Genomic DNA, 21127 nt, shown 5'->3' with positions numbered 1-21127 from the left:
GTTTTTATCATAAGTGGTGGCTGGATTTTATCAAATACTTTTTCTGCATCTATTGATATCATGTGATTTTGCTTTTTTAGCCTATTGATGGATTACATTAACTCATTTTTGAATGCTCAACCTGCCTTTCTTAACAGGAATAAATCCCACTTGGTTGTAGTGTATAATTCTTTTTGTACATTGTTTCATTCAACTTGCTAATATTTTGTTGAGGATTTTTGCATCTATGCTCATGAGAGATTTTGGCCTATAGTTTTCTTTTCTTGTAATGTCTTTGTTTGGTTTTAGTATTAGGGTGAAGCTGGCCACATAGAATGAGTTAGGAAGCATTTCCTCTGCTTCCATCCTCTGATAAACCTTGTAAATAACTGGTACAGTTTATTCCTTAGAGATTTGGTATAATTCACCAGTGAACCCACCTGGGCCTGTTGCTTCCTGTTTTGGAAGGTTATTAATTGTCAATTCAATTTATTTAATAAGTATAGCGCTATTTAGATAGTCTATTTCTCTTTTGTGTGATTTTTGGCGAATTATGTCTTTAAAGGATCTGACCCATTTAATCTAGGTTATCAAATTTGTGGGCATGGAATTGTTTATAATATTCCTTCATTATCCTTTTAATGTCCATAGAGTCTGTAGTGATGCTACTTCTTTCATTTCTGATATTAGTAATTTGTGACTTGTCATTTTTTCTCAACTAGGCTAAAGATTTATCAATTTATTTTATCTTTTCAAAGAAACAGCTTTTGGTTTTGTTGATCTAATCTATTTAGTTCTTGTTTAAAATTCCATTGATTTTTGCTCTAATTCTTACTATTTCTTTTCTTCTGCTTACTTTGGATTTTGTTTTCTATTCTCTTTTTAGGTTCTTCCTATGGAAACTTAGATTACTAATTTTAAATCTTTCTTCTTTTATAGTATATGCATTTGATGCTATAAAATCCCTCTAAGTACTGCTTTTGCTGCATCCCACAATTTTTCATAAGTTGTTTTTTAATTTTAATTTAGGAAAAAGTGATTTAAAATTTTTCTCCAGATTTCTTCTTTGACTCATGCGTTATTAAGAAGTGTGTTGTTCAATCTCCACATATTTTGGGATTTTCCAATTATCTTTCTATTATTGACTTCCAGTTAAATTTCATTGTTATCTGAGAATAGACATTATATGATTTCTCTTCTTTAAAATTTTAAGGTGTGTTTAGACCAGGAATATGGTCCATACTGGGGAATGTTCCATGTGAGTTCTTAAAGAATTTGTATGCTGCTGTTGTTGGAAGATTTAGTCTATAAATGTCAATTATATTCAGTTGATTGATGGTGATGTTTTGTTCAACTATGTCCTTACTGCTATTCTGCCTGCTCAATCTGTCCATTTCTGATAGAGGAATTTGAAGTCTTCAATCATGATAGTGGATTCATCTATTTCTCCTTGTAGTTCTATCAGTTTTTGCCTCTCATAGTTTGATGCTCTGTTGTTAGACATATACATGTTAAGGATTGTAATACCTTCTTGGAAAATTAACCCCTTTATCATTACATAATGCCCTTCTTTATCCTTAATAATTTTCTTTCTTTGAAATCTACTCCATCTGAAAATAATGTAACTACTTCTGCTTTCTTTGATTAGTATTACTATGACATATTTTTCTCCAGCCATTTACTTCAAATCTATTTGTGTCGTTATATTTAAAATGAGTTTCTTGTAGACATCAGATAATTGGGTCTTATTTTGTGGTTCACTCTGACAATCTTTTTTCTTTTAATTGGTGCATTTGGACCATTGATGGTCACAGTGGTCATTGATATATTTGGACTCATATCTACCATCTTTATTACTGCTTTCTATTTAATGCTCTCCTTCTTTGTTCTTATTTTTGCCTCTCACTTTTTGTGTGCCTTTGGCAGTTTCAAATGAGCATTTTATATGATTCCATTTTTCCTCCTTTCTTAGCATATAGGTTATACTTCTACTTTTTACCATTTTTATGGTTGCCATAAATGTGGCAATAGGCATTTACATATATAATTTAAGTCCCTTTTTGAATGACAGTATACCACTTCATGGGTAGTGTGAGTACCTAATAATAACACAATAATCCTAATTATTTCTTTTCATTCTTTGTATCATTGCTGTCATTCTTTTCACTTATATATAAGCATACATAATCAAATACATTGTTTGTATTATTTTTTGAACAAATACCTGTTAGGTCAACTAAGAATTTTTAAAAAGTTTTTATTATATTTTCACTTATTCCTTTTATACTCTTCCTTTCTTTATGTAGATCTGAATTTCTGATCTTTATTATTTTCCTTTTCTTTAAAGAACTTTTTTCCCCCAATACTTCTCCAGTTTAAGAGAACTGGAGTTTGTTAACTCCAGTTAACAAATATGGTATTTATATATCTCAATATTTACTGTAAGTTTTAAGTGATGTTTAAATTCTGAATTATCTTTCCATAAAGATAGAGGCACATTGGTTTGTATTTTATAGGAAAACATTTATCTTTAGGTGACAAACATGAATGAGTATTTTTTGCCAATATTACAAAGATGATTCCAAACCCTAGTTAATCTTTTTCTCAAATTGCAACCCCTTGTGTAATCTTTAATGAAAATAGAGACCTAAAATAATTGCTTAAACATATCACTGTGTGAGATTATGGTGACTAAGAAATCCCTGAAAGAGCAGTAAACCATGATTATTGGAAAGCTCGGAACACTAGCAAGATTTAATTGCAAAGGTTTAACAGAAGGCCACAAATTGTGTTTTCCTAAGAGAAGCAGTAACTATATATGTCATTTAGTGATGTACTGAAATGGCCTTGTCTAGTGTGAGTGTTGCACAGAAACTCCAAGTCACCTTTTCCTGGTCTATTATCTATCATAGCATGGCCCTTCACTCCACCTGAATAGACAGCCACTAAGCCATACTGGCCTGCTTCCTTCCATAATTTTTTGGCAGCCAGTGGCTCCATACAGGTGTTCCAAGGACAGTGACTCACCCCAGTTGTTAAACTTCTTCAAAGGAAGCAACCCAACTTTTTTTTAATCCATGTAGTTTTGTACAAACTAATCAGAATCTATGGCTTTACCATTAGCTAAAATCTGACCTGAGAAAGCATCATGAAATTCCAAAGCATCAATACCATTCATTGTTAATCCTGCCTTTTCTAGCACTTTTAGAGTGGCATATGTTGGTTCGAGTAAAAGTTCATCTTTCGAATCCTGAGACAAATGCACAAAATCCCTCAAATATGCCTTCAGGTTATAACCCAAGGCCAAAGCCTTTTCCTCAGCATTGCAGATGCGCCATCAGTCAGGAAAGAAGAATTTGCAGGTGTCACTGTGCCATAGGGCTTGATGAATGCAGGTTTTATCTTGGCCATCTGCTTCAAGAAGGACAAATGCCACTATCTTTGGTAACTGTATCTTTTCCTGGTACTTTGAAGATGTACAACGTCAGAAGGGAGTCCTTCATCCTGTGCCTTCTTGGCCAGACTGCAAGTGCAGTGCATACTCACCCTGTTCCAGTCGAGAAACAGCAAGGCAGAGGCAAGTCAGTCTTCAGAGTGATACATGGTCGTGCTCAGATGATAGGAAATTCAATCTGAATTTAGGTATTAAAGATAGTCACTGACCTAGAGTCCTGGACTTATTGAGATCAAGCATGCGTTTCCTCAAATTACAAATAGGGACATAGGACATTAACTCTACACCACCTGCCATGACCACATCATACTGGCCAGAAGTAATCAAGCCAACACCTGTGGTCCTGGTTTGGTTAGCAAAACTGCAAGCCATGGTGACATCATATGCAGGAGATGTGTCAGAGAGGTCATCTCCAAGGGCAGCCTCTCTAGCCACATTGCTTGTTTTCACTTCCTGTATAACTATGCCAAAGATGATATAATCAGCAACTTCCTTTGGGACACTGGTCTGATGCAACAAATCTGAAAGTACTCCTCTAGCCAAATTACATGTCATCAAGTCTTTATATCAAGTGCCTGGCAGCAGAAATGGAGTGTGAACGTCATCTACCACCACCACATTCCTTTTATAGGGTTTAGCCAAGGTCTTCTTTGATTTGGTCTGGGCAGCTGGGGCAGCTGGTAGCTAGTAGGAACAGCTCAGAGGACTCAAGAAAATCTGAGGGCCCATCTTGCTGAACTTGGAAGATTTTTTTCAAGTGTAAGTCAAGATGGAAGTCATCCTGAAATGGTCCCACCTTAGTTCTCATATGCCTGGGCTCCCGTTGTGGGCGGGGCTTGGCCCTAAGTGTCAGAGGCCAGAGGGACTTAGAAGTGGATCCAGCCTAGGAAGAACCATTGTGCGGCCATCAGGCTCCAGAGGCCTAGCTGTCTGCCAGTCACCTGACTAGACAACCAGGCATATGACCCCTCCTTGATGGGCCTTCTTCCTTTCAATGGAGGAAGAGTTCTTTCTGCCCCTTTAGCCAAAGTGAAGGGCAGTGTTAAGGGACCTGCAGGAAGTTAGCATGGGGGTGGGGTGAGGTTAGTCAGGAAGTATCTTGGGGGCTTGGCTAGCACCAGGCTGCAGAAAGTAAAGTCCTCTGCTCCCCTACCCCAACTTCAAGCACTTTCTACTCTTCACCTCAGAATGGTGGCCTCCCTGGTGACTGGCAGCTTCACTGTCTCCAGGATGCTCTGTGCTCAGGTGAGTCTGGCTAGGGTGTTCCCGAGCCCAGGCAGTACTCTCCTGCAGGGGCTGGGGCAGCCTCTGAGCCTCATCTCCTCTGCCAAAAAACTTTTAAAAACATCATGTGCAAGACATGTCTCCTGGCAACAAATTCCCTCAAGTTTTATTTATCTGAGAAAGTCTGTTTCTCCTTCACTTTTTTTTTTTTCTCTCCTTCACTTTTGAAGGATAATTTCACAGGTTACAGACTTCTAGGTTGGTGGGGTAGTTTTCTCTCCACAAGTTTTTGTTTGTTTGTTTTATTTTTGTTTTGCATTTAAAACTGGCCTTTTAATTCACTGGGTATTAAGAGTCAGGCAGAAATGAAACAATGGTACAACATATAAATCTTCTCTAAGTCTTCAAATTCCTCATGCTCAGCTTTTGTTGTTGTTGTTGTTGTTACAAAAATAAGAGGAATTGCAAAATTAACTTCCGCTTTAATATTTCCAATGCCATAGTTACCGTCTTGGAGGTTCGTGCTCTCTATGAGATAGAGGTAAAATGTCTTTTCCACCTTCCCAAAGCAGAAAGGAATTTTATAGTTTTGTATAGAAATTCAAAATATTGCCTTTTCCCTCCCCATCCTTGCTTCTTTTTCTTCTTCTCCCTGACTGAGTTGACAAAAGAATGTGTATCTCAGAAGCGGAAGTTTGCCCCTCCCTATAGCTAGTCCTTAACACCTCCTCCCCGGCCTCTCCTCCTTCCATCAAATGTCTGAGTCAGCCAACCCCTTCCCCTGGTGCCTGGGGTGGAAGTGAGAGAAAGGGCAGGGAGAAGAGGACAGAAGGTGATGAAGAGGGTTAGAAATAGTTTTATCCCAGCTACCATCAGTGGGACTAAGGATCTGAGAATTTACATGATATATGTAGAAATCTCTCAACATTTTAAATATTTCGCTCTACTTTCTTCTTGCTTGCATGGTTTCTGAGGAGAAGTTGAAGGCAGTTTTTATCTTTTTTCCTCTGTGGGTAAGATGGGTTTTTTCCCCCCCTCTTGCTTCTTTCAGGATTTTTTTCTTTCCCTTTAGTTTTCTGTATTTTGAAAAAGATATGCCTAGCTTAAGGGCTTTTTAGCCATTTATCCTGCTTGGTTTTTTCTGATAATCCTGGATCTGTGGTTTGGTGTCTGACATTAATTTGGGGAAATTCTCAGTCATTATTCTTTTTTTCTGTTCCTTTCTCTCTTTCTTAGGGTTTAGTTAACTAGTTTCCCCAGAGGGCAGGCCTTCTTGAAAACAGACTGCTCTGGAGTATTTAAAAATAGCTCCTTTTCCCCTGCCCCTGCCAGAAGCCCAAGGGGATTTTTCTCTAAATATTTGCTCTGAGAACCTCGTCGAGTTCCTTGCAGTAAATTTTATGATGTCGGGGGGGGCCCATCTGTGACCAGGTTCCCCTTGAGTTTTTAACTCTCAGGCTTATCCACACTGAGCCTCCAGCAATCCTTCAGTTACAGCCCAGGTTTCCTACCTGCCTCTCCCCGCTCACCCTTTCTGGGGGTGGTTTCTGCTTGGGATCTCTGCTCAGGTCAGCCAGCACTCCCTGCCTGTCTTCAGTCTTGGGGGCAGTGGTCTGCCCTGTGTCTTCCCTCCCCTCTCTTCGGGACCCAAGAAGAGTTCAGTCTCTTCAGCTTTTTACTTGTTGTTAGGACGGTGTGTTGACTTTTAAGATCCTTGTACCAGAACTGGAAACTGGACCCTAAGCATGTCATTTTAACATATAATTGCTTGACCATGATTTAATGCCTGTCTAGTAAGATCTACATCCCTCCCTCATTAGAGATATTGTGGCCCCGCACCAATATTTCTGAAGCCAGGAGTCTAAAGTCGTTCTGGACACTTGGTCTTCCTATTTCCTCACAAGGGAGCAGAAAGCACTAGAAAAAATTGGTACAGGCCTACCTTGGAGAGATATGTGGGTCTTGTTCCAGACCACCGTAATAAGGAAATATCACAATAAAAGGAGTCACTTGAATATGTTGGTTTCCCAGTGCATATAAAAGTTATGTTTACATTATTATTGTAGTCCATTACATGTGCAGTAGCATTATGTTTTAAAAATCAATGTACACACCTTGATTTAAAAATACTTTATTGCTAAAAAATGCTAACCATCCTCTGATAACAGGGTTGCCACAAGCCTTCAATTTATAAAAAACACAACGTCTGTGAAGTGCAATAAAGTGAAGGGCAATGAAACAAGATACGGCTGTATTTAGGGATCTTCTTTCTCTGCATCCAGCTGTGAAATAATGACCGTTTACTCTTTTCTCCATATTTATTGTCTGCCTAAAAACTGAGAGCATAAGTATCTCTTGTTTCCAGAAACTCTCCGGTAAATAGCTTAACATAGCGCTGGAGGGGAGAGTGAGGGGTGGGGTGTTGAGAGAGTCGCAGAGCAGGAGGTTAAGTTATTCTCGTGTTATAAATCCTTATACGTGATCCCCAGCTCTCAGTCCCCAGCTAGTCCTAAAGTTACAGATCAAATGAATAACAATCCTTTTTACCCCTTCTTTCTTTATCTTTCCTAAGAGCCTAGAGATAGACTTTTTAAATATTAAAAAGGTTGAACTGTTTCTCTACTGGGGTCAAGACAAAGGAGAGAAGAGAGAAATTCTGAGCATAATTGTGAAGTCAAAGCTAATGATTCTGTGATTTTGCAAAGGTTGAAACCTACATTATCTACGTAACAATGCCTAAGAATGCTGTCACCAGGCCTCCTCTATCCTGGTCCACTGCCCACTTGTCCCAAAATGTACTAAAAGCTGGTGAGTATAAGGTACCAATTACTGAAGAAATCTTTTTTTGTTAAAGAATAGATAAATAATTTAGTTTGTCTACTTATAAAAATGTCATATTGGTGGTGAGTAGATGTAATGTCACTATATGAGAACAGTCATTCAACTTCAGTGTTGTAGAGTATATCTCTTTATTGCTTTGTGAAAGTTTAATTTTTTATTTTTTTTTTTTTTTTTGTGGTATGCGGGCCTCCCTCTGTTGTGGCCTCTCCCGTTGGGGAGCACAGGCTCCGGACGCGCAGGCTCAGCGGCCATGGCTCACGGGCCCAGCCGCTCCGCGGCATGTGGGATCCTCCCGGACCGGGGCGCGAACCCGGTTCCCCTGCATCGGCAGGCGGACGCGCAACCACTGCGCCACCAGGGAAGCCCCGAAAGTTTAATTTTTAACACAATTTTATCTGCATATTTTTGTCTCTTTTTCTCATAGATTAAACACTAGTGTTCTGTCTTATTGATTTGCAAAAAGTAGTGCTAGACCACAGCTCTGCACAATCACCAGTGTCCTATGTCCAATATTTTACTGGACTTCAGGTATCATTTCATGCATTGATCACCCTCTGCTGCTATTCAGCAAGATGCCATGACAACATTTGTAGAGCATACAGAGACCTAAAGAACCCTATGTGGTATTTTTCACTCTGATTGATTTGGGGTATATAACTGCTCTCAAACGGATAAAAAGCAAGAAAGTAATTTTGCTTTACCAGATAGCTCTCAGTGAAAGTAATCATTATATTTCCTTATAGGAAAAGAAAGGTGGTCCAGGGGATTTTTCAGTGATGTCTATTCACTTAATCCCTTACCAAATAAGCTTGTAAAAAGTCAAAGAACTGATTCTTCCCACTCCCAGTACACACATTTTATTTAAATACATCAGTAAGCCACTCAACCAGAAAAAAACAATGTGAACTCAAATGTAAAAATGTATATACATATATATTATGTTTGTCCACATGCATATCATTATTTTAGAAAATAGGAATCATACTGTGCATTTAAGTTTGTACATTATAATTTTTACTCAACTAAATACTATGTACATTTTCATATTTCTCATTAAAATCCCTACTATAATACAGCTTTTGATATAGAGTTGTATTAACTTTATTAAACTAGTCTCCTATTGTTGAACATTTATGCTATTTCTAAATTTTCATAACCACAACAAAGTTTCAGTGAATATTCTTTCATATAAATGTATTACTAATGTTTTAGACTAAAGGTATAGCTGAGGATTTCTATGAATGAGCCAGTTTATAATTTTTGACACAATCACCAATCTTGGTGTTAATATTATGTTAAGTTTAGCACAGTTGTCTTATATTTTTATCAATTTAAATTTTGCATACTCATTATCTTTTCCCAGTTTCAACTGGAAAACTCATTGTTATTTTATAACTTTAAAATTCTTATAGTCTGCCAGATATGGAGCAAATAGTCTCCCTTGTATTCCTTTTGCTTTTTAATGCTTATGTTAATTTTTAATTCACATTGAAAACTTCACATGTTGATTTCTGTCAACTATTTTTTTGATGGTATATTTTCATTTATATCCAATTTTGAAAGCCCCTTTCTGTCTCAAGACCAGATACCTGCATATTATAATTTATATTTCCTGTTGTTTAAATTAGTATTTGTTTCTTTAATTTTTAATTTTTAAAATTTTAATTTTTAAAATTTATTTATTTTTTAATAATTAATTTTTATTGGGGTATAGTTGCTTTACAATGTTGTGTTAGTTTCTACTGTACAGCAAAGTGGATAAACTACATGTATACATATATCCCCTCTTTATTGGATTTCCTTCCCATTTAGGTCACCACAGAGCACTGAGTAGAGTTTCCTGAGCTATACACTGGGTTCTCATTAGTTAACTATTTTATACATAGTATCAATACTATATATATGTCAATACCAATCTCTCAATTCATCCCACTTCCCCACCTTTACCCCTTGGTGTCCATACATTTTGTTCTCTACGTCTGTGTCTCTATTTCTGTATTTCAGATAAGATCATCAATACCATTTTTCTAGATTCCACATATATGCATTCGTATGTGATATTTGTTTTTCTCTTTCAGACTTGCTTCACTCTGTATGACAGTCTCTAGGTCCATCTATGTCTCTACAAATGACCCAGTGTCGTTCCTTTTTATGGCTGAGTAATATTCCATTGTATATATGTACCACATCTTCTTTATCCATTCCTCTGTTGATGGACATTTAGGTTGCTTCCATGTTCTGGCTATTGTAAAGAGTGCTGCAATGAACACTGGGGTGCATGTGTCTTTCTGAATTATGGTTTTCTCAGGGTATATTCCCTGTAGTGGGATTTCTGGGTCATATGGTAATTCTATTTTTAGTTTTTTAAGGAACCTCCATACTGTTCTCCATAGTGGCTGTACCAATTTACATTCCCACCAATAGTGCAAGAGGGTTCCCTTTTCTCCACACCCTCTGCAGCATTTATTGTTTGTAGATTTTTTAATGATGGCCACTCTGACTGGTGTGAGGTGATACCTCATTGTAGTTTTGATGTGCATTTCTCTAATAATTAGTGACGTTGAGCATCTTTTCATGTGTTTGTTATCCATCTGTATGTCTTCTTTGGAGAAATATCTATTTAGGTCTTCCACCCAGTTTTTGATTGGGTTGTTTGTTTTTTTGGTATTGAACTGCATGAGCTGTTTGTGTATTTTGGAGATTAATCCTTTGTCAGTTGCTTCATTTGCAAATATTTTCTTCCATTCTGAGGGATGTCTTTTCATCTTGTTTATGGTTTCCTTTGCTGTGCAAAAGCTTTTAAGTTGAATTAGGTCCCATTTGTTCCTTTTATTACGCTAAGAGGTGGGTCAAAAAAGATCCTGCTGTGATTTATGTCAGAGTGTTCTGCCTGTGTTTTCCCCTAAGAGTTTTATAGTGTCTGGCCTTACATTCAGGTCTTTAATCCATTTTGAGTTTATTTTTGTGTATGGTGTTAGGGTGTGTTCTAATTTCATTCTTTTACGTGTAGCTGTCCAGTTTTCCCAGCACCACTTATTGAAGAGGCTGTCTTTTCTCCATTGTATATTGCCTCATTTTAAATTTTTGCTCCTTTAATATATTTGAAATGTACCCTGGTGTATGATGTAGGGTAGAGCTCAAAATTTGAATAATCTGCATACTTTTTGAAAGTTCATTTTTCTGTTTATTTTTTTCTGATAGTTTAAAGGCCTGCATTGTTAATTTCTATTTATAAATATATGTTTACTTTTTATATCAAATTAATATTTTAAAATTACTGTATAAATCTCCATTGAATTTTTAATGGAATATCATTAAATATTTACATTTTTAAGCTTATAGGGTTTTTTGGATGTCATCAAACTCAGTAAAATTTATGTAAAAATTTTCCAGCTTTTTTTGTTTTTCAAAGTTATCTATATTTTAAAATCTAGAATGGAATCTTAAATTTCCATTTATTTTAATATGCTATATTATTTTCCACTTATTTTGATACAGAATGTTATTTTTCTTTATTTACAAGTATTTCCATTAATTATGTGAAGTCATTTTTTGTTATTCATCCATGTTTTCCCATAATAAAGTCAATCCCATTTAAAAAAATACATGATGGGATTTAATTTATTATTTTATTAAGAGTTCTGACTTACATAGGGGTAGGGTAGTGGAAGATACAAACTATTGGGTGTAAGAGAGGCTCAGGGATGTACTGTACAACACGGAGAATATAGCCAATATTTTATAATAACTGTAAATAGAAAGTAACCTTTTAAAATTGTATAAAAATTTTAAAAGTAATTTAAAAAAAGAGTTATGCCTCAATATTGATAAATTTGCTTAGGCTATAGATTTCATATTGTTATTTTTTACAGGTTTGGTAGCAATTGTGAACATAATATGGGAAGCTTTTCATCTTTTCTAAGTTGTGCTTATGTAACAGCAGTCAAATGTTTCTTCAGATGTTAAAGTATTATGCTGTTAAAATTGGCTGTAATCATCACTTTTAATAATAGTAGTATTTCTGAAAACTTTCTCTAATTTTATTTTTACTGTTTTAGTTATTTTTGAGTTTTCCTTGAGACAATATAAATTGTTGATATATATTTTATATAAAACAATCTACTCCTTTCATCATTTGTTAGTATAGAATTACATGTACAATTTATTTATAGTTAAATATATGGTTCTACACAGTGTCTGCAGGCACAGCACATCCACACCTAGTAATACTACTCCAACCCTTATAAAAGGTGATGAGGAAGGCAGCCAACTTTGAGTGGAGCCTCAAGCAGGAAAGTGTTGTTTTCTTTATTATGCCACCTAGAGATCTGTGTATTTTACTGACCATTTCAGGCAAACAGATCTTGATTTTTAAAATAAATTCTACAGTTCATATCTTAATTTTATTAATGCTGCTCTCATTTTTTATTACTTTCTTTTGTCCCACTATCATTGTTCATTAATTAGTTTTCTAGGTTATTGATTTTAATACTCAGTTTTTTCATTTTTATATAGTAATACAAAATCTGCTGTTAATATTCCTCTGCTTACAAAGTATGTTATATGCCATATATTTTGAAACATGGTGTTCATATTAATATTTTCAAAATAATCCTCTTCTTCTTTGACCTGGGTGTTTCAAAAAAGTGTTTTTGTGTTTCGTTGATTTAAATATCCAAACAAAATTCTTCCTAAATTGACCTATAGATTTAGTGTGATCTCAAATAAGAATAGGAGCATTTTATCTTAGTAGAAAGCAGCTGATTTTACAATGCTTGATGTTCCAACGGCAGCTTCTAAGATGTAGGTTGAGACTTACAAGAGAAGTATTGGAGAGAGGTGCTTTTAAAGATTAAAGAGGAACAAGCAATTGAGGGTGGAGCGAGCCTTTAGTCTGTGATGCAGGTCTGACATTTGTGAAGGAGAGTGAGGTAATTAAAATTGGTGAAGAAGAAACTCAGACTGTAACATAGTTTTATGAACATTTTGGCCAAAATAAGGGAGTCCTCAAGCCAAAGTCACAGTCACCCATTGGAAGAATTCCACATCTTGCAGGAATGGGCCTGCATTGTTTCCATTGCCATGCTCAGTCACCACTCACTGGAATTAGGCCAGGGGAAGTGAGGCCTCTGTGAGAATGTGATCATAACTCCCTAAAGGTGGCTGCTGGGGCTTTTCACAGGCACTACAACCCAAGCCCTTTGTTGCACAGATATACTTCTCTATGTGGATTTATGCAGTAGCTCCCTGGTTCCTATGACCTCTCTTCTTGAAAAGAAACATAGAAGAGCGAGTCTAATGAGACAAACTATAGCCTCTTTCACTGCATTTGATCTCTGGGTCACAAACTGGTATTTATCCTATTTCTCCTAAACTATCTTTCCAAAATTCTCATCCTCATCACTTTGGTAGATCTTGGTAGATTTCCTGGTGCTGGGACCCAAACATTCATTTTTGATGTGTTTGGCCTCATGTTAATCATGCCCTTTTAAAACCAAGGTTGTTGTCTTTGTCCATTTACTGTTACAATGGGTGCAGGAAGTACTAGAGTGGATCACCTGGGTTCCTTGCATGTTTCTTCCTGCCATCATGGTGCTAAGGCAGTCATGATGGTGATTTCTCTTTTAATTTTTGGTCCTTGGACACAAAGAGCTCAAAGAGATCTTGGCAATATTCTGTTGTAAGAGTGTGTTCTTTTTGGGGGCTAGGACCTCCAATCTTTCGAGGTCCACAGTTGTGGGAACAAGGAAGCACAAAATTCCTCAATGGGTAATTGGGAATGATGGCTAGCAGGGTCTCCTCTGCTTCTACCCCCTGGTTTCCTAACCCATGCATCAATGTCTTTTAAGATAAAGCACCATATAAATGTCACCCCGAAATTCATATGTTGAATCCCTGTCACCCAGTACCTCAGAATGTGACTGGATTTGAAGAGATAATGAAGGTAAAATTAGATTATAAGGTGGGCCCTAATCTAATATGACTGTTATCTTTATAGGAAGAGGAGATTAAGACACAGAGATTAAATACACAAAGGAAAGACCATGTGAGGACATAGTGAGAAGGTAGCCATCTGCAGGTCAAGGAGAGAGGTCTCAAAAGAAACCAAACCAGCTGACATCTTGAACTTAGACTTTTAGCTTCCAAAACTGTGGAACAATAAATTTCTGTTGTTTAAGCCACTCTGTCTGTGGTATTTTGTTATGGCAGCCCTAGCAAATAATACAAATGGTGATACTAATCTCTGTCGTTATCCTTGTTCGTGCCATGTTTTATATGATTTATTATTTTGGCTAGGGAGGGCTGTTTCAGTGGTTTCTATTTGGTTTTCCATAGAGAGATAGCTCTTAATCCACAGATCAGGGAACCAGTCTGAGGTTTAAGCAAATTACCAAGTATATCAATTTCAACTGTATATTCAGTGACTGGAGAAATAACTTTTGGGTGGATCCATGGACCCATGGTTCCAATATGAGCAAAGATTCCATTTGTTACTTTACCCCATAAGCTCCCACTTTACCAGTGGGCCTAGTGTGATGTTTTGGAGCTCGAGGTATCAATGTCAACTCAGAACCTATGCACAATAATCTGAAATGTCTCAGTATTATGCTTTCTCTTGAGTATAGTCAACTGAGTAAAAGATCATAGATTACTTTGAGGAAAGGACTAGTTGTTAGAGTTTATATTTGCCACATTACTATGGGTGACTGCTTCTGAGAGACACATACTTCTCTTTAGTTCATGGTTTCTGGATCTAAAATCTGAGAACTTAATGAGGAACCATAGCTTTTTACTGAGATGGCTGCCCTTAGTCTACTGCTCCTACATTCTTTTCTCTTTCTGGTTATACATGCTTAGTAGATTCTTGTTGGCTGTATGCTTGTTGCTCCTAGGGACTTCATCTGTGCTCTATCAACCATTATCCACAACTCCCTGTGGGCAAGTTTGCTTGTCTTTATCGTGATTGTGGCCTGCTGGTTTCTAGTGTTAAAACTTTTACTACCCAGGCTTCTATTACTTTGATGACCTTGTCATTCTTATGAATATTAACAATTCCATCTCTGAATTCCTGTCTTCCCATCATCTTGGTCTTCAGAGGAATTCCACCACTGAACTTCTTAGTGGTTCTGGTGAATTTTGCATTTGGGCCTCCTGTGGAACATAGTTCTCTAGTGGTTTATCTGGACTTACATAGCATTTCCCCTCGAGCATTCCCACTTCCTTCAGCCTCTTTATTCTTTCAACTGCACTCACTTGGGACATCTTTTTCTCTAGATTTCTAAGGGCCACTCTAATAAAGAGTTTTCTCCATCCACTGATGTACTTGAAAGATGTCCCCAAAAAGGTGACCTCAAATCAGTGAATTCTTGCTTAATGCAGTCTTACATTTGCCCCCTCTTGATGCAGCATTCTCAAACTCCACTCCAATTGGTACTTCCCAAGTTCCTATGGGAGCATGCTAGCTAATTCTTGTAGCTCTTTTGGTGAATAACGTCTCTCCTCCATTATGAGGCCCAGCATGTCCTGTGCAGTGCTGTGGTGGGATTTAACACTAGCTATTGTTCTGGCAATCAGAGGAGGTGGGGAACCTTCTTTGGAATACCTGTTAATAGGGAGATGCCTCTGCAGTAGCTACCAACACTGGATGTGCTCTAGCTTTTACTAAAGCTTACTTTTTTACCTCTAAAAGATCTGAAGGCTCAGAGGGATTCTTCAGAACAGAACATCCCTACCGATTTCCCCATTTCTTGTTTCGGGATCCCAGAAATTCCCAACCATGGCCTTGATATTAGCACGACATACCTGGTTTGGCTGAACATTTAAATTTCATATATAAATGTCTCTGGAACTCCATGGCTCTATCAGTTCCTGGGGTCTTTCTGTCTGCCGTGTCTGCTTTCGTTGCAGGAGATAAGAGGCCTCATATTTAGCTAATAACCTTTTGTTAACTTTCCTCAACAGGCATCAATTCAGCATAAGAGTAACCAGTCAATTCCACTGTCCTTGTAGTCGCAGATACCCCCGTATCTTTCAAAATGCTTCAAATATTGCACCTGAAGGAGCATTTCCCTACATTAACAGCTTTTCTCAGGTCATCCTGGGACACATTAACTCTAGCAATTTGCCCACCACTTTTTACTAGCAACTCTCAATGACCACATACTAGTCAGAATGGCATCTTCTTGCCTGCCCAGTGGTGAGTGAGCCAGTCCCAAATCCCTATCCTGTTGCCTGTTTTTGTAGACAAATCTTGGATATTCTGAGAAACAGAAACAAAGATGAGATTACACATGTAACAGATGTGTATTTGGAAATGACAATCAAGGACAACTATGAGGAAATCAAAGGAGGCAAGGAGAGCCTTTGGATACCATGTAGGTTTTACATCAGTGAAGAAGAGAGAGAGGGAAGGGGGCCAGGTGGTCTGCAACAGAGTTCCAAAGCAGGTTCAGCCAGGATGAAGGGGAGTCCTTGAGCCAAAATTTCTAGTTGGAGGAGTCTCTTGTCTCATAGGAACAGAACTGCATTAGGACCACCTCTCTGCCCAGTCATTGATGGGGAGAAATATTTGGAAAGGATGACCATAATATGATAGTGGTGATGAATCTGGAAAAGCAGCAACTGGGCCATCAATCAGTTATATTCTCTGTGGCATATTCTCATGGCTTCCACAGATGCTCTCTCATGTTCAGTGGAAAATTATTTAAATGAGTATCCCCCATTTTCCCAGAAGCTTTAATTCTCTCCAATTAAAGACATTTTGTATAGGCTCTGCTAGGCTTTTCTCTACATACTTCCTGCTTTCTTTTGAAAAAAAGTTTGAGGTTCCTCTTTGTCGTCTTTTTAAACCTGATTTAATAGGGCAAAATTCCTAGGGGCTTGGGGTAAGAAGTGGTGGCCTTTTTTGATTTTTGCATTTATACAGGCATAGAGGTTTTTCTTTTCTTTTCTTTGATCATTTAATTCTGGTTTTGGAAAGGAAGTTAGAGAACCTGTTCATGTATTTATCTTACTCAGAAGTTCCCCTGATTCCCTGTTGAATCCACCAAATTATTCACTCTATGTGTCTAACTGGACAGTGGATCTTGTCCCTGCCCAAATCCTTGTAAATGCAAATGAATGAAATCTCTGAACTGAGAACCTAATTTGTTTTAGGTAAGGTATCTGCTTGGCAGTAATAAAGTAGTTGAATAGATAGATGAACAAATACAGTCAAAATGAACATTGGTTTGCAGAAAGGTAACGTAAGAGCATGGTTTCTACGAAACCCAGTAGAGGTATCTTCACAGTTAAGCTTTTCTGAAAGATTACTTGTGCATATGTGACTTAGTACATTAATTTGGGAGTTATCTTGTCTTTTTAGAAAGCTACTATGAGCAAATTAAATTAAATTAAATTAAATTAAATTAAATTCTTATTATTCATCTTTCAACTTTCAAAAAGTGCGTTTTATATGCCTGCATTAGAATGACCCCAAAGAAGAGCACAGAGAAGAAGTCATTTTATCCTGAAGCCACTGGAATTGAAATAGTCACAAAAAGTTTGAATTTTTAAAAAAGTGTGCATGCATATTCTTGCAATGATATTTAGCTTAAATCATTTTAATATGCAGTCTCTGGCAAATAGTTTTAAATAGAACCAAGGTTTTTTATTGAAAATGTATCTGCAGATTGGTGTTCTCCTCATATTTGTAATTCAGTGTGATTTCAGTGTTTGTTTTTTTTTAATTAAGTGAGGTGAGAAATTAAATAGAAGAAATAAAACAAAACCAAAAATTTTAAAAATCAAGTCATAATTAAATATGAATACATATTTTAAAAACTTTTATCATTTTCTCCAATATTTTAGAGTTGTAATAACAACAAGCTAATTTAACAGCATTTTAAAGCTAATTTCTTTGTACTGAGTTTTTCCAAAGCATTAGACATAGTTTTTATGTAAACACACACACACACACACACGCACGCATGCACAGAATTTCTTTGGCACACAGATATTAGCAAATGGTGTAATGCTTAACTAAATCACCTAGTACCTTTCACAGTTTTATCTGGCATGAGAGAGTTGAGAATAACCTCAGTGGACTCTTGGTAGGCACTCAACTCATGGTGACTACAAGTGCCAAGGAACTCTTCATAAGTAACCTAGTAGTCATCAGTGTTCCAAAGGCATGCTTATTAGTAAACATATTACAGACAGAAAAGAGGAAATAGGTTGGAATTCAGCAAACTGCTTAATTAGAAGGTGATCATGGAAGCTTCTACTATATATGCAATTTGCACATTTTCAGGGTTTTATTTTTGTGGTTTATTTGTAAACAAAATGGCAATGTGCTACATCAACATACTCTGCAAGGAAAAATGTATAGCAGTGTCTGGAAGCACTTAAAGAAATAAGCTATTCATTTCCAAATATTTGATAGTAAAGTTTGCTAGGCACCTTAAACTATAAAATTGTATTTAACGAGTTTGTAATTATTCTCAATGATAGAAAAAATGAAGAAACGTAGATGAAAGTAAGCAGTACTTTTAGAGGGACTATCCCATAATTATTCATATACTATTAGTAACTGATATAGAAATTTAAGGTATCTCATTAATTAATGAAAATGATTATTGGCCTAGAAGAAAAAAATTAAGTCAACGTAAAACATTATGCAAGGGAGTACTTGAATTTTACCTATGCCATTTTAAAATTGGTTTTATATTTGTTAAGAACACTGTTCTGTTTGTCACTTATATCTTCCTATGTTTAGTCTCAGCTACTTCTGTGGTCAAAAAGCTCTATTATCATAACTCCAGTTGAGAGTTCTCAATATTACAGCTTTTAAAAAATCTAAATAACTAGAAAATAGAATATCTTATAGGATATAAATCATTTTTGGTCCTCTCTGGATAGTCTGACCTACATCATCTAATTTTTGATTGCAAGGTTTTATTACAGGGGGATTTTCCCCTGTGGACTTCCTGAAATAATCTAAATAATCTAAATTAACAAGAAGTTCAATTTTTCAAGCATGGAAAACCAAGTTTTCTGTACATTTCTTGTATCCAACATATGCTCATAAATTCCTTAAGAACTGTTTCATTGACATTTGAACTTTAAATTGTTTCTAAATATCATTTATATTCACTAAATTTATCTGTATAAGTATTTCAGCTTCCACAAGTACTTGTGATCATAATTCTGCTTAGCACACCCATGTGGGACAACATACATATATTAGTAATTAAAACTTTAAGTTCAAGCTTTTTGTGTGTTCATATACTCATCAAAATAATCTTTCAAATATACCGATGCTTCAGTGTTTATGAACAATATAACTCTAAAATGAACAGAAAAATACTGGCGAATAAACTTCATTATCCATTTTTATCACAACTTTGTTGCCCTTATGGCTGCTATTTAGCCCTGAAATGAGGATGCTCAATGCATTGAGCATGAGAAAAACTATTAAAATTATTCCGTGTGATATTAGAGTGCTCTTTTTGGACCATTTCCACTAAGATCAGGAAGAAGACAAGGTTGCCCACTCTCACCACTATTATTCAACATAGTTTTGGAAGTTTTAGCCACAGGAATCAGAGAAGAAAAAGAACTAAAAGGAATCCAAATCAGAAAAGAAGTAGTAAAGCTGTCACTGTTTGAGGATGACATGATACTATACATAGAGGATCCTAAAGATGCTACCAAAAAACTGCTAGAGCTAATCGATGAATTTGGTAAAGTAGCAGGATACAAAATTAATGCCCAGAAATCTGGGCAGTAATTTCTGGGCCCAGAAATCTCTTGCATTCCTATATACTAATGATGAAAAATCTGAAAGAGAAGTTAAGGAAACACTCTCATTTACCATTGCAACAAAAAGAATAAAATACCTAGGAATAAACCTCCCTAAGGAGACAAGAGACCTGTATGCAGAAAACTATAAGACACTGATGAAAGAACTTAAAGATGATACGAACAGATGGAGAGATATGCCCTGTTCTTGGATTGGAAGAATCAACATTGTGAAAATGACTATACTACCCAAAGCAATCTACAGATTCAGTGCAATCCCTATCAAACTACCAATGGCATTTTTCACAGAACTAGAACAAAAAAATTCACAATTTGTATGGAAACACAAAAGACCCTGAATAGCCAAAGCAATCTTCAGAATGAAAAACGGAGCAGGAGTATTCAGGCTCCCTGACTTCAGACTATACTACAAAGCTACAGTAATCAAGACAGTATTGTACTGGCACAAAAACAGAAATATAGATCAATGGAACAGTATAGAAAGCCGAGAGATAAACCCATGCACATATGTCACCTTATCTTTGATAAAGGAGTCAAGAATATACAATGGAGAAAAGACAGCCTCTTCAGTAAGTGGTGCTGGGAAAAGTGGACAGCTACATGTAAAAGAAAGAAATTAGAACACTCCCTAATACCGTACACCAAAAAAAGGACAAAATGGATTAAAGACCTAAATGTAAGGCCGAATACTTTAAAACTCTTAGAGGAAAACATAGGCAGAACAGTCTGTGACATAAATCACAGCAAGATCCTTTTTGACCCACCTCCTAGAGAAATGGAAATAAAAACAAACAAATGGGACCTAATGAAACTTAAAAGCTTTTGCACAGCAAAGGAAACCATAAACAAGATGAGAACACAACCCTCAGGATGGGAGAAAGTATTTGCAAACGAAGCGCCTGATAAAGGATTAATCTCCAAAATATATAAGCAGCTCATGTAGCTCAATATCAAAAAAAACAAATAACCCAATCAAAAAATGGGCAGAAGACCTAAATAGACATTTCTCTAAAGAAGATATGCAGATTGCCACCAAACACATGAAAGGATGCTGAACATCACTAATCATTAGATAAATGCAAATCAAAGCTACAATGAGGTATCACCTCACACCGGTCAGAATGGCCATCGTCAAAAATCTACAAAGAGTAAATGCTGGAGAGGGTGTGGAGAAAAGGAAACCCTCTTGCACTGTTGGTGGGAATATAAATTGATACAGCCACTATGGAGAACAATATGGAGGTTCCTCAAAAAATTAAAAATAGAACTACCATATGACCCAGTAATGCCACTACTGGGCATATACCCTGAGAAAACCGTAATTCAAAAAGAGTCATGTACCACAGTGTTCATTGCAGTTCTATTTACAATAGCCAGTGTCCATAGATACTGTGTCCATAGACAGATGAATGGATAAAGAAGATGTGGTGCATATATGCAATGGAATGTTACTCTTCCATAAAAAGAAATGATATTGAGTTATTTGTAGTGCAGTGGATGGACCTAGGGTCTGTCATACAGAGTGAAGTAAGTCAGAAAGAGAAAAACAAATACCATATGCTAACACATATATATGGAATCAAAAAAAAAAAAGGTTCTGAGTAATCTTTGGGCAGGACAGGAATAAAGACACAGACATAAAGAATGGACTTCAGGACACGGGGAGGGGGAAGGGTAAACTGGGATGAAGTGAGAGAGTGGCATGGACATGTATACACTACCAAATGTAAAATCGATAGCTAGTGGGAAGCAGCTGCATAGCACAGGGAGATCAGCTTGGTGCTTTGTGACCACCTAGAGGGGTGGGATAGGGAGGGTGGGAGGGAG

General features: G+C 36.6%; 1 pseudogene; it reads right to left on the bottom strand.

The window, feature by feature from the left end:
* Positions 1-2775: 2775 nt before the first annotated feature.
* On the bottom strand, positions 2776-4182 carry LOC102975724 (trifunctional enzyme subunit beta, mitochondrial-like; annotated as a pseudogene).
* Positions 4183-21127: the final 16945 nt, after the last annotated feature.

The sequence above is a fragment of the Physeter macrocephalus genome, chromosome 7 (genome assembly GCF_002837175.3).
Source record: "Physeter macrocephalus isolate SW-GA chromosome 7, ASM283717v5, whole genome shotgun sequence".
In the NCBI taxonomy this organism is placed as follows: domain Eukaryota; kingdom Metazoa; phylum Chordata; class Mammalia; order Artiodactyla; family Physeteridae; genus Physeter; species Physeter macrocephalus.
Note: the sequence above shows the minus strand (reverse complement) of the source record. Positions and strands in the feature narration are given on the sequence as shown.